The 17,143-nt window shown below is 48.4% G+C and overlaps 1 pseudogene across 1 annotated transcript in view; it reads right to left on the reverse strand.

The window, feature by feature from the left end:
• Positions 1–17,143, reverse strand: part of LOC311143864 (syntaxin-binding protein 5-like) — a 293,895-nt pseudogene that overhangs the window by 174,661 nt on the left and 102,091 nt on the right. Inside the window, exon 2 of the transcript in view lies at positions 13,356–13,453. The product of the transcript in view is annotated as a syntaxin-binding protein 5-like (transcript). The remainder of the gene's footprint in view (positions 1–13,355; positions 13,454–17,143) is intronic.

A 17,143-nucleotide genomic window follows, 5' to 3' on the forward strand; every position in this document is an offset into this window, starting at 1 on the left:
TACCTCACTAACTCCTCAAACCTAATTTTTAGCACAGGGCTCAGAGCTCTCCCTGCCTCCACAATGACAAGCCCTGCTCGATTTTCTGCTCCGCTGAATTAAATTCAGCTGAAACAACATCCCGCTGTGGCAGAGCCTGTCAGGTCTCTCTGTCTCTCTGTCTCTCTGTCTGTCTCTCTGCTACTCTGTCTCTCTGTCTCTCTGTCTCTCTGTCTCTCTGTCTGTCTCTCAGCGACTCTGCTACTCTGTTTCTCTGTTTCTCTGTCTCTCTGTCTCTCTGTCTCTCTGTCTCTCTGTCTCTCTGTCTGTCTCTCTGCTATTCTGTCTCTCTGTCTCTCTGCTACTCTGTCTCTCTGCTACTCTGTCTCTCTGTCTCTCTGTCTGTCTCTCTGCTACTCTGCTACTCTGTTTCTCTGTTTCTCTGTCTCTCTGTCTCTCTGTCTCTCTGTCTCTCTGTCTCTCTGTCTGTCTCTCTGCTATTCTGTCTCTCTGTCTCTCTGCTACTCTGTCTCTCTGCTACTCTGTCTCTCTGTCTCTATGTCTCTCTGTCTGTCTCTCTGCTACACTGTTTCTCTGTCTCTCTGTCTCTCTGTCTCTCTGTCTGTCTCTCAGCGACTCTGTCTCTCTGCGACTCTGTCTCTCTGCTATTCTGTCTCTCTGTCTCTCTGTCTCTCTCTCTGCTACTCTGTTTCTCTGTCTCTCTGTCTCTCTGTCTGTCTCTCTGCTACTCTGTCTCTCTGCTACTCTGTCTCTCTGTCTCTCTGTCTGTCTCTCTGCTACTCTGTCTCTCTGCTACTCTGTATTTCTGCTACTCTGTCTCTCAGCTACGCTGTCTCTCTGTCTCTCTGTCTCTCTCTATCCTACTCTGTCTCTCTGCTACTCTGTTTCTCTCTCTCTCTGTCTCTGTCTCTCTGTCTCGCTGACTCTCTGCTTCTATGTCTCTCTGTATCTCTGTCTCTCTGTCTGTCTCTATCCTACTCTGTCTCTCTGCTACTCTGTTTCTCTCTCTCTGTCTCTCTGTCTCTCTGTCTCGCTGACTCTCTGCTACTCTGTCTCTCTGTCTCTCTGCCTCTCTGTCTGGTCCTCTGTAGCTCAGCTGGTAGAGCACGGCGCTTGTAACGCCAAGGTAGTGGGTTCGAACCCCGGGACCACCCATACACAAAAAATGTTTATGCACGCATGACTGTAAGTCGCTTTGGATAAAAGCGTCTGCTAAATGGCTTATTATTACTCTGTCTGTCTGTCTCTCTGTCTGTCTCTTTGCTACTCTGTTTCTCTGTTTCTCTGTCTCTCTGTCTGTCTCTCTGTCTCTCTGTCTGTCTCTCTGCTATTCTGTCTCTCTGTCTCTCTGCTACTCTGTCTCTCTGCTACTCTGTCTCTCTGTCTCTCTGTCTGTCTCTCTGCTACTCTGCTACTCTGTTTCTCTGTTTCTCTGTCTCTCTGTCTCTCTGTCTCTCTGTCTCTCTGTCTCTCTGTCTGTCTCTCTGCTATTCTGTCTCTCTGTCTCTCTGCTACTCTGTCTCTCTGCTACTCTGTCTCTCTGTCTCTATGTCTCTCTGTCTGTCTCTCTGCTACACTGTTTCTCTGTCTCTCTGTCTCTCTGTCTCTCTGTCTGTCTCTCAGCGACTCTGTCTCTCTGCGACTCTGTCTCTCTGCTATTCTGTCTCTCTGTCTCTCTGTCTCTCTCTCTGCTACTCTGTTTCTCTGTCTCTCTGTCTCTCTGTCTGTCTCTCTGCTACTCTGTCTCTCTGCTACTCTGTCTCTCTGTCTCTCTGTCTGTCTCTCTGCTACTCTGTCTCTCTGCTACTCTGTATTTCTGCTACTCTGTCTCTCAGCTACGCTGTCTCTCTGTCTCTCTGTCTCTCTCTATCCTACTCTGTCTCTCTGCTACTCTGTTTCTCTCTCTCTCTGTCTCTGTCTCTCTGTCTCGCTGACTCTCTGCTTCTATGTCTCTCTGTATCTCTGTCTCTCTGTCTGTCTCTATCCTACTCTGTCTCTCTGCTACTCTGTTTCTCTCTCTCTGTCTCTCTGTCTCTCTGTCTCGCTGACTCTCTGCTACTCTGTCTCTCTGTCTCTCTGCCTCTCTGTCTGGTCCTCTGTAGCTCAGCTGGTAGAGCACGGCGCTTGTAACGCCAAGGTAGTGGGTTCGAACCCCGGGACCACCCATACACAAAAAATGTTTATGCACGCATGACTGTAAGTCGCTTTGGATAAAAGCGTCTGCTAAATGGCTTATTATTACTCTGTCTGTATGTCTCTCTGTCTGTCTCTCTTCTACTCTGTCTCTCTGCTACTCTGTTTCACTGTCTCTCTGACTCTCTGTCTCTCTGCTACTCTGTCTGTCTCTCTGCTATTCTGTCTGTCTCTCTGTATCTCTGTCTGTCACTCTGTCTCTCAGCTACTCTGCCTCTCTGTATCTCTGTCTCTCTGCTACTCTGTCTCTCTGTCTGTCTCTCTGTCTCTCTGCCTCTCTGTCTCTCTGCTACTCTATCTCTCTGTATGTCTGTCTGTCTGCTACTCTGTTTTTCTGCTACTCTGTCTCTGTCTGTCTCTCTGTCTCTCTGTCTCTCTGTCTCTCAGCTACTCTGCCTCTCTGCCTCTCTGTCTCTCTGTCTCTCTGTCTCTCTGCTACTCTGTTTCTCTGTCTCTCTGTCTCTCTGTCTCTCTGTCTCTCGGTCTCTCTGTTACTATGTCTCTCTGTCTCTCTGTCTCTCTGCTACTCTGTCTCTCGGCTACTCTTTCTCTCTGTCTGTCTCTCTGTCTCTCTGCCTCTATGTCTCTATGTCTCTCTGTCTGTCTCTCTGCTACTCTATCTCTCTGTCTGTCTGTCTGTCTGCTACTCTGTCTTTCTGCTACTCTGTCTCTGTCTGTCTCTCTGTCTCTCTGCCTCTATGTCTCTCTGTCTCTCTGTCTCTCTCTCTCTGTCTGTCTCTCTGCTACTCTGTGTCTCTGTCTCTCTGTCTCTCAGCTACTCTGCTACTCTGTCTCACTCTCTCTGTGTCTCTGTCTCTCTGTCTCTCTGTCTGTCTCTCTGCTACTCTGCTACTCTGCTACTCGGTCTCTCTGCTACTCTGTCTCTCTGTCTCTCTGTCTCTATGTCTATCTGTCTCTATGTCTCTATGTCTCTCTGTCTCTCTGTCTCTCTGTCTCTCTGTCTCTCTGTCTGTCTCTCTGCTACTCTGTCTTTTTGCTACTCTGTCTCTCTGTCTCTCTGTCTCTCTGTCTCACTGTCTCTCTGTCTCTCTGTCTGTCTGTCTGCTACTCTGTCTTTTTGCTACTCTGTCTCTCTGTCTCTCTGTCTCTCTGTCTCACTGTCTCTCTGTCTCTCTGTCTGTCTGTCTGCTACTCTGTCTATCTGATACTATGTCTGTCTGCTACTCTGTCTCTCTGCTACTCTGTCTCTCTGTCTCTCTGTCTCTCTGTCTCTCTGTCTCTCTGCCTGCCTCTCTGCCTGTCTCTCTGTCTATCTATCTGCCTGCGTCTCTGCCTGTCTCTCTGTTTGTCTTTCTCTCTGGAATGGGGATGTCAGTGAGTCAGGGGAATGAGGAAGTCAGAGAGTCAGGGGAATGAGGATGTCAGAGAGTCAGGGGAATGAGGAGTGTCAGAGAGTCATTCGAATGAGGGAGTCAGAGAGTCAGGGGAATGTGGAAGTCAGAGAGTCAGGGGAATGAGGAAGTCAGAGAGTCAGGGGAATGAGGAAGGGAAAGGGAAAGGGAGAGAGGTTGAAGAGAAAAGAGGAAGAGGTAGATTTACTGCAGAGTGAGGTACTGCAGAGAGAGGTACTGCAGAGAGAGGTACTGCAGAGAGAGGGAGAGGTACTGCAGAGAGAGAAACTGCAGAGAGAGGGATAGGTAATGCACAGAAAGGTACTGCAGAGAGAGGTACTGCAGAGAGAGGGAGAAACCGAGAGAGGTACTGCAGAAAGAGGTATTGCAGAGAGAGGTACTGCAGAGAGATGAACTGCAGAGAGAGGGAGAGGTACTGCAGAGAGAGGTACTGCAGAGAGAGGTACTGTAGAGAGAGGAACTGCAGAGAGAGGTACTGCAGAGAGAGGTACTGCAGAGAGAGGTACTGCAGAGAGAGGAACTGCAGAGAGAGGTACTGCAGAGAGAGGTACTGTAGAGAGAGGAACTGCAGAGAGAGGTACTGCAGAGAGAGGTACTGCAGAGAAAGGGAGAGGTACTGCGGAGAGAGGTACTGCAGAGAAAGGGAGAGGTACTGCGGAGAGAGGTACTGCAGAGAAAGGGAGAGGTACTGCGGAGAGAGGTACTGCAGAGAAAGGGAGAGGTACTGCGGAGAGAGGTACTGCAGAGAAAGGGAGAGGTACTGCGGAGAGAGGTACTGCAGAGAGAGGTACTGCAGAGAAAGGGAGAGGTACTGCAGAGAGAGGTACTGCAGAGAGAGGTACTGCAGAGAAAGGGAGAGGTACTGCGGAGAGAGGTACTGCAGAGAAAGGGAGAGGTACTGCGGAGAGAGGTACTGCAGGGAGAGGTACTGCAGAGTATGTTTTGTCCCTCTGCCCCAGGGTTAAATCTGTAATTGTCTGTCTGTTGTTACACACAACAAAGTACAGCCTGTTCTTCTTCTCTCTCTACTGAAGCTCTGCTAGGTGTTCAAACAACCTGCACACTGCACACTAACCAACTTGCAACAGAAAGACTAGAGGAAAAAAAGACAGAGAGAAAGAGAGAAAGACAGACAGAAAGAAAGAGAGAGTGAGAAAGAGAGAGAGACAGACAGAGAGAAAGAGAAAAAGAAAGAGAGAGAGAGACAGAAAGAGAAAGAGAGACAGAAAGAGAGAGAGAGAAAGACAAAGAGAGACAAAGCTATCTAACGTTTCTCTACCTCTGTCCACTATACATTACCCCTCTCATCACATCACTCCCTCTCTCCCTCCATCCCTCTCTCCCTCATCTCTCTCTCTCTCCATCCCTCTCTCCCTCACCCCTCTCTCCCTCATCCCTCTCTCCTTCAATCCCTCTCTCCCTCATCTCTCTCTCCATCCATCCCTCTCTCCCTTATCCCTCTCTTCCTCCATCCCTCTCTCCCTCATCCCTGTCTCCCGCTCTCCCTCTCTCCCTCCATCCCTCTCTCCTTCCATCCCTCTCTCCCTCAACCCTCTCTCCCTCCATCCCTCTCTCCCTCAACCCTCTCTCCCTCCATCCCTCTCTCCCTCAACCCTCTCTCCCTCCATCCCACTCTCCCTCATCCCTCTCTTCCTCCATCCCTCTCTCCCTCATCCCTCTCTCCCACTCTCCCACTCTCCCACTCTCCCTCTCTCCCTCCATCCCTCTCTCCATCCATCCCTCTCTCCCTCCATCCATCCCTCTCTCCTTCAACCCTCTCTCCCTACATCCCTCTCTCCCTCAACCCTCTCTCCCTCCATCCCTCTCTCCCTCAACCCTCTCTCCCTCCATCCCACTCTCCCTCATCCCTCTCTTCCTCCATCCCTCTCTCCCTCATACCTCTCTCCCACTCTCCCACTCTCCCTCTCTCCCTCCATCCCTCTCTCCATCCATCCCTCTCTCCCTCCATCCATCCCTCTCTCCATCCATCCCTCTCTCCCTCCATCCCTCTCTCCATCCATCCCTCTCTCCCTCCATCCCTCTCTCCCTCCATCCCTCTCTCCATCCCTCTCTCCCTCCATCCCTCTCTCCCTCTCTTCCTCCATCCCTCTCTCCCTCATCCCTCTCTCCCTCCATCCCTCTCTCCCTCTCTCCCTCCATCCCTCTCTCCATCCATCCCTCTCTCCCTCATCCCTCTCTTCCTCCATCCCTCTCTCCCTCATCCCTCTCTCCCACTCTCCCTCTCTCCATCCATCCCTCTCTCCCTCTCTCCCTCCATCCCTCTCTCCATCCATCCCTCTCTCTCTCCATCCATCCCTCTCTCCCTCCATCCCTCTCTCCCTCCATCCCTCTCTCCCTCCATCCCTCTCTCCATCATCCCTTTCTCCTTCATCCCTCTCTTCCTCATCCCTCTCTCCCTCATCCCTCTCTCCCGCTCTCCCTCTCTCCCTCCATCCCCCTCTCCCTCCATCCCTCTCTCCCTCCATCCCTCTCTCCCTCCATCTCTCTCTCCTGCCATCCCTCTCTCCCTCCATCCCTCTCTCCCTCTCTTCCTCCATCCCTCTCTCCCTCATCCCTCTCTCCCACTCTCCCTCTCTCCCTCCATCCCTCTCTCCCTCCATCCCTCTCTCCATCCCTCTCTCCCTCATCCCTCTCTCCCACTCTCCCATTCTCCCTCTCTCCCTCCATCCCTCTCTCCTTCTCTCCATCCATCCCTCTCTCCATCCCTCTCTCCCTCATCCCTCTCTCCCACTCTCCCATTCTCCCTCTCTCCCTCATCCCTCTCTTCCTCCATCCCTCTCTCCCTCATCCCTCTCTCCCACTCTCCCTCTCTCTCTCTCTCCCTCTCTCCCTCCATCCCTCCATCCCTCTCTTCCTCTCTCCCTCTCTCCCTCCATCCCTCTCTCCCTCTCTCCCTCCATCCCTCTCTCCCTCCATCCCTCTCTCCCTCCATCCCTCTCTCCATCATCCCTTTCTCCCTCATCCCTCTCTTCCTCATCCCTCTCTCCCGCTCTCCCTCTCTTCCTCCATCCCTCTCACCCTCATCCCTCTCTCCCGCTCTCCCTCTCTCCCTCCATCCCTCTCTCCCTCCATCCCTCTCTCCCTCCATCCCTCTCTCCTGCCATCCCTCTCTCCCTCCATCCCTCTCTCCCTCTCTCCCTCCATCCCTCTCTCCATCATCCCTTTCTCCCTCCATCCCTCTCTCCATCCCTCTCTCCTGCCATCCCTCTCTCCATCATCCCTTTCTCCCACTCTCCCTCTCTCCCTCTCTCCCTCTCTCCCTCCATCCCTCCATCCCTCTCTTCCTCTCTCCCTCTCTCCCTCCATCCCTCTCTCCCTCTCTCCCTCCATCCCTCTCTCCCTCCATCCCTCTCTCCCTCCATCCCACTCTCCATCATCCCTTTCTCCCTCATCCCTCTCTTCCTCATCCCTCTCTCCCGCTCTCCCTCTCTTCCTCCATCCCTCTCACCCTCATCCCTCTCTCCCGCTCTCCCTCTCTCCCTCCATCCCTCTCTCCCTCCATCCCTCTCTCCCTCCATCCCTCTCTCCTGCCATCCCTCTCTCCCTCCATCCCTCTCTCCCTCTCTCCCTCCATCCCTCTCTCCATCATCCCTTTCTCCCTCCATCCCTCTCTCCATCCCTCTCTCCTGCCATCCCTCTCTCCATCATCCCTTTCTCCCTCCATCCCTCTCTCCCTCCATCCCTCTCGCCCTCATCCCTCTCTCCCGCTCTCCCTCTCTCCCTCCATCCCTCTCTCCCTCCATCCCTCTCTCCCTCCATCCCTCTCTCCTGCCATCCCTCTCTCCCTCCATCCCTCTCTCCCTCTCTCCCTCCATCCCTCTCTCCATCATCCCTCTCTCCTGCCATCCCTCTCTCCATCATCCCTTTCTCCCTCCATCCCTCTCTCCCTCCATCCCTCTCTCCATCATCCCTTTCTCCCTCATGTTAAGGTTTGGGTCTATTTGTTGACAACAGCTGGTGTGCAATCTGTAATATTAAGGAAGTCTCAAGGTTTTACCCACCTGAGTTGGAATACCTCATGATTAGCTGCAGACCATACTATTTACCAAGAGAGTGTTCATCTATATTTTTTGTAGCTGTCTATTTACCACGACAAACAAATGCTTGCACTAAGACCACACTCAACGAGCTGTAATGGGCCATAAGCAAACAAGAAAATGCTCATCCAGAGGCGGTGCTCCTAGTGGCCTGTGATTTGAATGCAGGGAAACTGAAATCCGTCTTACCTCTTATTTTTACCAGCATTTCAGCTATGCAGAACTCTAGATCACATTTACTCCACACACAGAAACACATACAAAGCTCTCTCTCACCCTCCATATGACAAATCTGACCATAACTCTATCCTTCTGATTCCTGTTTACAAGCAAAAACTCAAACAGGAAGCACCAGTGACACGCTCAATATGGAAGTGGTCCGATGAAGCGAATGCTAAGCTACAGGACTGTTTTGCTAGCACAGACTGGAATATGTTCCGGGATTCGTCCTATTACATTGAGGAGTTTACCACATCAGCCACCGGCTTCATTAATAAGTGCATCGGCGACATTGTCCCCACAGTGACCGTACATACATATCCCAACCAGAAGCCATGGATTACAGACAACATCCACACTGAGCGAAAGGCGACAGCTGCCGCTTGTAAGGAACGGGACACTAATCCCGAAGCTTAAAATAAATCCTGCTATGACCTCCGACAAGCCATCAAACAGTAAAAACTTCAAAACAGGACTAAGATCGAATCCTCCTATGCCGGCTCTGACGCTCATCAGATGTGGCAGGGCACAACGCTGAACCATGCATGAGAGCAGCAGCTGTTCCGGATGACTGTGTGATCTCGCTCTCCGTAGCCGATGTGAGTAAGAACTTTAAACAGGTTAACATTCACAAGGTTGCAGGGCCAGACGGATTACTAGGATGCGTACTCAGAGCATGCACTGACCAGCTGGAAATTGTCTTCACTGACATTTTCAACCTCTCCCTCAACCAGTCTGTAATATTTACAGTGCCTTTGGAAAGTATTCAGACTTTTTCCACATTCTGTTACTTTACAGCCTTATTCTAAAATGGATTAAATAAATAAATAATAATCCTTAATCTACACACAATACCACATATTGACAAAGCGAAAACAGGTTTGTAGAAATTTTAGTACATTTATTTAAAAAAATTAAAAACAGAAATAGCTTATTTACATAAGTATTCAGACCCTTTGCTATGAGACACAAAATTGAGCGCAGGTACATCCTGCTACCACTGATCATCCTTGAGATGTTTTTACAACTTGATTGGAGTCCACCTGTGGTAAATTCAATTGATTGGACATGATTTGGAAAGGCACACACTCCTCTATATAAGGTCCCACAGTTGACAGTGCATGTCAGAGCAAAAACCAAGCCATGAAGTTGAAGGAATTGTCTGTAGAGCTCCAAGACAGGATTGTATCGAGGCACAGATCTGGGGAAGGGTACCAAAACATTTCTGCAGCATTGAAGGTCCCCAAGAACACAGTGGCTTCCATCTTTCTGAAATGGAAGAAGTTTTGAACCACCAAGACTCTTCCTAGAGCTGGCCGCCCGGCCAAACTGAGCAATCGGGGAAGAAGGGCCTTGGTCAGGGAGGTGACCAAGAACCCGATGATCACTCTGACAGAGCTCTAGAGTCCCTTTGTGGAGATTGGAGAACCTTCCAGAAGGACAACCATCTTTACACATCTCCACCAATCGGGCCAGGAGTGGCTTCGGGACAAGTCTCTGAATGTTGTTGAGTGGCCCAGCCAGAGCCCGGACTCAAATCCGATCTAACATGTCTGGAGAGACCTGAAAATAGCTGTGCAGCGACGCTACCCATCCAACCTGACAGAGCTTGAGAGGATCTGCAGAGAGGAATGGGAGAAACTCCCCAAATACAGGTGTGCCAAGCTTGTAGCGTCATACCCAAGAAGACTCAAGGCTGTAATCACTGCCAAAGGTGCTTCAACAAAGTACTGAGTAAAGGGGCTGAATATTTATTTAAATGTGATATTTCAGTTTTCTTTATTTTTAATAAATTAGCAAACATTTCAAAAAACTGTTTTTGCTTTGTCATTATGGGGTATAGTGTGTAGATTGATGAGGGGAAAAAAACAATGTAATCCATTTTAGAATAAGGCTGTAACCTAACAAAATGTGGAAAAAGTCAAGGGGTCTGAATACTTTCTTAAGGCACTGTACATGTTTCACACAGACCACCATAGTCCCTGTGCCCAAGAACGCCAGGGTAACCTGTCTGAAAGACTATCGCCCCATAGCACTCACATCTGTAGCCATGAAATGCTTTTAAAGGCTGGTAATGGCTCACATCAACACCATCATCCCAGACACCCTGGACCCACCCTAATTTGCATAACACCCCAACAGATCCACAGACGACACGATCTCTATTGCACACTCCACACTGCTTTTTCCCACCTGGACAACATGAACACCAATGTGAGAATGCTGTTCATTGACTACAGCTCAGCATTCAACACCATTGCCCCCTCCAAGCTCATCAGTAACTAGGCTCAGGACCCTGGGACTGAACAAATCCCTCTGCAACTAGATCATAGACTTCCTGATGGGTCGCCCCCAGGTGGTAAGGGTAGGCAACAACACATCCGCCACACTGACCCTCAACACGGGGGCCCTTCAGGGGTGCGTGCTTAGTCCCCTCCTGTACTCCCTGTTCACCCACGACTTTGTGGCCACGCACGACTCCAACACCATCATTAAGTTTGCTGACATCACGACGGTGGTTGGCCTGATCACCAACAACGATGAGACAGCCTATAGGGAGGAGGTCGGTGATCTGGCAGTGTGGTGCCAGGACAACAACCTCTCCCTCAACGTCAGGAAGACAATGAAGCTGATCTTGGACTACGTGAAACGAAGGGCCGAGCACGCCCCCATCCACATCGACGGGGCTGTAGTGGAGAGGATCGAGAGCTTCAAGTTCCTCGGTGTCCACATCACTAAGGAATTATCATGGTCCAAACACACCCACACAGTCATGAATAAGGCACAACAATGCCTCTTCCCCTCATCTGAAAAGATTCGGCATGAACCCTCAAATCCTCAATAAAGTATACAGCTGCAAGATTGAGAGCATCTTTGATTGGCTGCATTACCAATAGAGGGGCTTTAAGGGCTGGCCCAATGCAGGGGGTTTCACCAGTGTGGCATGGCGGGGGATAGTGGGTTTGAAACTCCAATCATGGACCTGTCACTTGTGAAAATGCCTCATAATGCATTTGTATTGGGGGACATTAAGCGTCCCATGGTGTTATTGAGAGATGTGGCTCCGGGCTGTGTGTCAGAGTTGTATTGGGGGACATTAAGCGTCCCATGGTGTTATTGAGAGGCTTGGCTGGGTAGTGTTGTGGCTGGGTAATGTTGTGGCTGGGTAAGGTTGTGGCTGGGTAGTGTTGTGGCTGGGTAGTGTTGTGGCTGGGTAGTGTTGTGGCTGGGTAGTGTTGTGGCTGGGTAGTGTTAGGCTGGGTAGTGTTGTGGCTGGGTAGTGTTATGGCTGGGTAGTGTTATGACTGGGTAGTGTTATGGCTGGGTAGTGTTATGGCTGGGTAGTGTTAGGCAGGGTAGTGTTGTGGCTGGGTAGTGTTATGGCTGGGTAGTGATGTGGCTGGGTAGTGTTATGGCTGGGTAGTGTTATGGCTGGGTAGTATTATGGCTGGGTAGTGTTAGGCAGGGTAGTGTTATGGCTGGGTAGTGTTATGGCTGGGTAGTGTTAGGCTGGGTAGTGTTAGGCTGGGTAGTGATTTTTTATTTGACTTATTAGAATCCCCATTAGCCGACGCCAAGGGTGACAGCTTGTCTTACTGGGGTCTGACACATAACAAAACAAATCTGTCAGTTTAAGCTAGAGATATCAGTTGGATGTGTCTCATTCCACAACATCTAGCGACGTCGCACTACCGCATCTGTGGTGAAAGGTGACAGAGCTAGAGCAGTGTTTGTCAGACCATGTGACATCCCGAAAATCGTCCTTCTCACAAAATTGTCTCTAGCATCTGAATGGTTTGAAAAAATTATTGTGACCCATCTATGGAAAAGATGAGACTCTCACGAACATGTACATGTCGGTTGTTTTGCTCTAGGATGCACACAGGCCTCAACAGTTGAAAAAATGAATGGAAGTATATTTGGAGATGTCAGGTGTTGCTGTAGATTGGTGTGGTGTGGAATCAGGCGCAGGACGCAGAAGTTAAGTCCAACAAATACTTTTAGTAGAGCACACAAAAATACAATCCAAACAGCCCGGAGGCGAGAAAAGCGCACACAGGCGTAAACAAACGAGCGCACAAAACATGTGCGAAAATCCTCTCCTAAAATAAACAAGGAGGAAAGCTACAAATAGCGCACCGAAACGGGTAGCGCAACAACACGACAACGGGAACAATTACACACAACACCTAAACTCACAACAAGGAACTAAATAGGGTGCTTAATGAGACATAACACAAAACAGGTGTGACAAACAGACAAAACCAATCAAACATGAAACATAGAACGGTGGCAGATAGTACTCCGGAGACGACGACCGCCGAAACCTGCCCGAACAAGGAGGAGGGGCCGCCTCGGCCGAAACCGTGACAGGAGACAGTTAAGTGCCAAAAATAAGGGTTTAAATACACGTAGAAAATACAAGAACAAATGTTTCCTGATCCTGATCTTTATTATATCTCTCAGATATAGGACAGACACTTTAGAACCAACTTCCTTTAGATTTTTTTTTGGGGGGGGACTATCTGTTGTTCCATGTAGTGAATCTGTTATTAATCACAGAGCTTCCACTGTGAGGAAGGACATATAGCTGCAGACCTGTTGGTACTTATAGGTGAACCAGACTGTCAGCCATCAATATTCAATGAGTTACAAACACTGTCTAAAACTGACGTACATTAAACATGTTTTTCCTGCTACAGCCTCTCCTACAGCTGTCCTTGGATCTTTGTGTGTCTGGAGAGAATATGTTGAATACAAACAACATTGATTAGAACCACAAGGTCTTTTCACAATGCAAGAAAGGAGATCCATGCAGCGATGTGGCTATTAGCCAACAGGTCAAGATGAGTTATAGAAATGAAATGAACTGCAGTGTACTGTGGAGAAGAAGAACAAATGTTGGAGAGCTCTCTCTCTCTCTCTCTCTCTCTCTCTCTCTCTCTCTCTCTCTCTCTCTCTCTCTCTCTCTCTCTCTCTCTCTCTCTCTCTCTCTCTCTCTCTCTCTCTCTCTCTCTCTCTCTCTCTCTCTCTCTCTCTCTCTCTCTCTCTCTCTCTCTCTCTCTCTCTCTCTCTCTCTCTCTCTCTCTCTCTCTCTCTCTCTCTCTCTCAAACACACACACACACACAAACATTCTCCTCTCCCTCAGCAGCTATAGGGATTTGCTAATGTCTATCACTGATGTTATTACCCAGGCCTGTCCTCCTTACTCCTAAGTGGATGCTCAGTGGCTGATGGGTATGGAGGAGCCAGCTCTGTGCCGATCCCCAGTGGCTGATGGGTAAAGAGGGCCTGGCTCTAGGAGCAGGATGAGGCTAGATACATGACAGTATAATCTCCTACCTGGGGACGCGGGAAGGCTCAGGTGCATCCTGGGAGCATGAGCTGACAAACAGACAGGTTTGTCTCCGCGATATGACAGCCATGAAAACAGCGCAACACAGAACGACAGCCATGACAGCAGAGGAGAAGAGGGATGAAGAGAGTAGGGCTGGGGGAAGGGAAGGATACATCCGTATGCCTCCTGTTCTGGAGCCGATGGCTAGGATCTTCTGGACGGGGTCGAAGGCCAGGCAGGTGGGCTGGTAGGGGAAGCCATGGCGTACCGTCTGGAAGAGAAAACACGCATTCACATTACCATTCACATTCAATACACGGTTTCGGAGTTAGAAATTGGATAATCTCTATGTAGAGGTGTTATGGAGTAGGAATCAGTATGCAGGAAACCTTTATTTTGAAGTCAAATGAGTTAGTTATAATAGATTAATCAGAGACACATATGCACACGCACACACACAAACAAATAAACACCTAAACATAGTCTGAAATAGGAGTCATCAGGAGCAAGAGGCCGTCAATGTAAATAAGAATCTGTTCTTAACTGACCTGCCTGGTGAAATAAGTGTGAAATAAAATAAAAATACGAAGACCATGACAGATCAGAAAACGGAAAAGGAAGAAATCTTCTAGACTGGACAAACAGCAAGAGGATCCACACTAAGGTGCTGTCCATGGAGCTGAAATATTCAGCAGCTCTTTCCCCAGTAAACTTAGATTAACGTTCAAATCTGCATGGGTGCTGTCCACTAGCAGTGGAGCTGAAATCTGCAGCCGCTGCCCAGAATCTATACTGATAATATAGTCACTGCCCAGAATCTATACTGATAATCATACCGGCGCTGCCCAGAATCTATACTGATAATCATACCAGCGCTGCCCAGAATCTATACTGATAATCATACCAGCGCTGCCCAGAATCTATACTGATAATCATACCAGCACTGCCCAGAATCGATACTGATAATCATACCGGCGCTGCCCAGAATCTATACTGATAATCATACCGGTGCTGTACAGAATCTATACTGATAATCATACCGGCGCAAACCAGAATCTATACTGATAATCATACCAGCGCTGCCAAGACTCTATACTGATAATCATACCGGAGCTGTACAGAATCTATACTGATAATCACACCGGTGCTGTACAGAATCTATACTTATAATCTTACCGGTGCTGTACAGAATCTATACTGATAATCATACCGCCGCTGCCCAGAATCTATACTGATAATCATACCAGCGCTGCCCAGTATCTATACTGATAATAACTTTCCCCAGTAAACTTAGATTAACGTTCAAATCTGCATGGGTGCTGTCCACTAGCAGTGGAGCTGAAATCCACACTAGCCCAGGGTCTACAGCCGCTGCCCAGAATCTATACTGATAATATAGTCACTGCCCAGAATCTATACTGATAATCATACCGGCGCTGCCCAGAATCTATACTGATAATCATACCAGCGCTGCCCAGAATCTATACTGATAATCATACCAGCACTGCCCAGAATCTATACTGATAATCATACCGGCGCTGCCCAGAATCTATACTGATAATCATACCGGCGCTGCCCAGAATCTATACTGATAATCATACCAGCGCTGTACAGAATCTATACTGATAATCATACCGCCGCTGCCCAGAATCTAAACTGATAATCATACTAGCGCTGTACAGAATCTATACTGATAATCATACCAGCGCTGTACAGAATCTATACTGATAATCATACCAGCGCTGCCAGTATCTATACTGATAATCATACCGGTGCTGTACAGAATCTATACTGATAATCATACCGGCGCTGCCCAGAATCTATACTGATAATCATACCGGAGCTGTACAGAATCTATACTGATAATCACACCGGTGCTGTACAGAATCTATACTGATAATCATATCGGCGCTGCCCAGAATCAATACTGATAATCGTACCAGCGCTGCCCAGTATCTATACTGATAATCATACCGGCGCTGTACAGAATCTATACTGATAATCATACCGGTACAGACAGAGTGGTACAGAAAAATGCATCAACGGCTTGGCTCTGTCTGCTGTCTGTACGGTGGTGAATTACATATAGACGACAACAACTTTGCAATGACTTTGTAACTTACTGACTACCTAGGAGACCCAGACAGTTATATGTTACTTACTGACCACCCAGGAGATCCAGACAGCTATATGTTACTTACTGACCACCCAAGACACCCAGACAGCTACAGTGGGGGAAAAAAGTATTTAGTCAGCCACCAATTGTGCAAGTTCTCCCACTTAAAAACATGAGAGAGGCCTGTAATTTTCATCATAGGTACACGTCAACTATGACAAACAAATTAAGGAAAAGAAATCCAGAAAATCACATTGTAGGATTTTTAATGAATTTATTTTCAAATTATGGTGGAAAATAAGTTTTTGGTCACCTACAAACAAGCAAGATTTCTGGCTCTCACAGACCTGTAACTTCTTCTTTAAGAGGCTCCTCTGTCCTCCACTCGTTACCTGTATTAATGGCACCTGTTTGAACTTGTTATCAGTATAAAAGACACCTGTCCACAACCTCAAACAGTCACACTCCAAACTCCACTATGGCCAAGACCAAAGAGCTGTCAAAGGACACCAGAAACAAAATTGTAGACCTGCACCAGGCTGGGAAGACTGAATCTGCAATAGGTAAGCAGCTTGGTTTGAAGAAATCAACTGTGGGAGCAATTATTAGGAAATGGAAGACATACAAGACCAATGATAATCTCCCTCGATCTGGGGCTCCACGCAAGATCTCACCCCGTGGGGTCAAAATGATCAGAAGAACGGTGAGCAAAAATCCCAGAACCACACGGGGGGACCTAGTGAATGACCTGCAGAGAGCTGGGACCAAAGTAACAAAGCCTACCATCAGTAACACTCTACGCCGCCAGGGAATCCTGCAGTGCCAGACGTGTCCCCCTGCTTAAGCCAATACATGTCCAGGCCCGTCTGAAGTTTGCTAGAGTGCATGTGGATGATCCAGAAGAGGATTGGGAGAATATAATATGGTCAGATGAAACCAAAATAGAACTTTTTGGTAAAAACTCAACTCGTCGTGTTTGGAGGACAAAGAATGCTGAGTTGCATCCAAAGAACACCATACCGACTGTGAAGCATGGGGGTGGAAACATCATGCTTTGGGGCTGTTTTTCTGCAAAGGGACCAGGACGACTGATCCGTGTAAAGGAAAGAATGAATGGGGCCATGTATCGTGAGATTTTGAGTGAAAACCTCCTTCCATCAGCAAGGGCATTGAAGATGAAACGTGGTTGGGTCTTTCAGCATGACAATGATCCCAAACACACCGCCCGGTCAACGAAGGAGTGGCTTCGTAAGAAGCATTTCAAGGTCCTGGAGTGGCCTAGCCAGTCTCCAGAACTCAACCCCATAGAAAATCTTTAGAGGGAGCTGACCACCCAGGAGACCCAGACAGCTATATGTTACTTACTGACTACCTAGGAGACCCAGACAGCTATATGTTACTTACTGACCACCCAGGAGACCCAGACAGCTATATGTTACTTACTGACCACCAAGAAGACCCAGCCAGCAGTGTCCCTGTTCATTAGTTTCCATTTTGCCATTCTTATTAGCTCCTGTGTTTGTTTGGATGACCCTAACCTTAACCCTAACCCCTAACGCTAAGCCCTAGCCTAGCTAACGTTAGCCAACTAGCTAGCGTTAGCCACCTAGCTATCAAGCTAGAATTTGTAACATATCATACATTTTGCAAATTCGTAACATATTGTACGTTTTGTACATTCGTTATATATAATACCAATTGTAATTCGTAACGTATCATAAGAAATGGATGATGGACATCCACAAATGAATACAGATCATACGAAACGTAACATACAGTATCATACTAAATGATACCGACTCAGCCTATTTATTGCCTTACCTCCATAACTTGCTACATTTGCAC

This window comes from Coregonus lavaretus, assembly GCF_964263955.1.
Source record: "Coregonus lavaretus genome assembly, chromosome: 16".
Classification (NCBI taxonomy): domain Eukaryota; kingdom Metazoa; phylum Chordata; class Actinopteri; order Salmoniformes; family Salmonidae; genus Coregonus; species Coregonus lavaretus.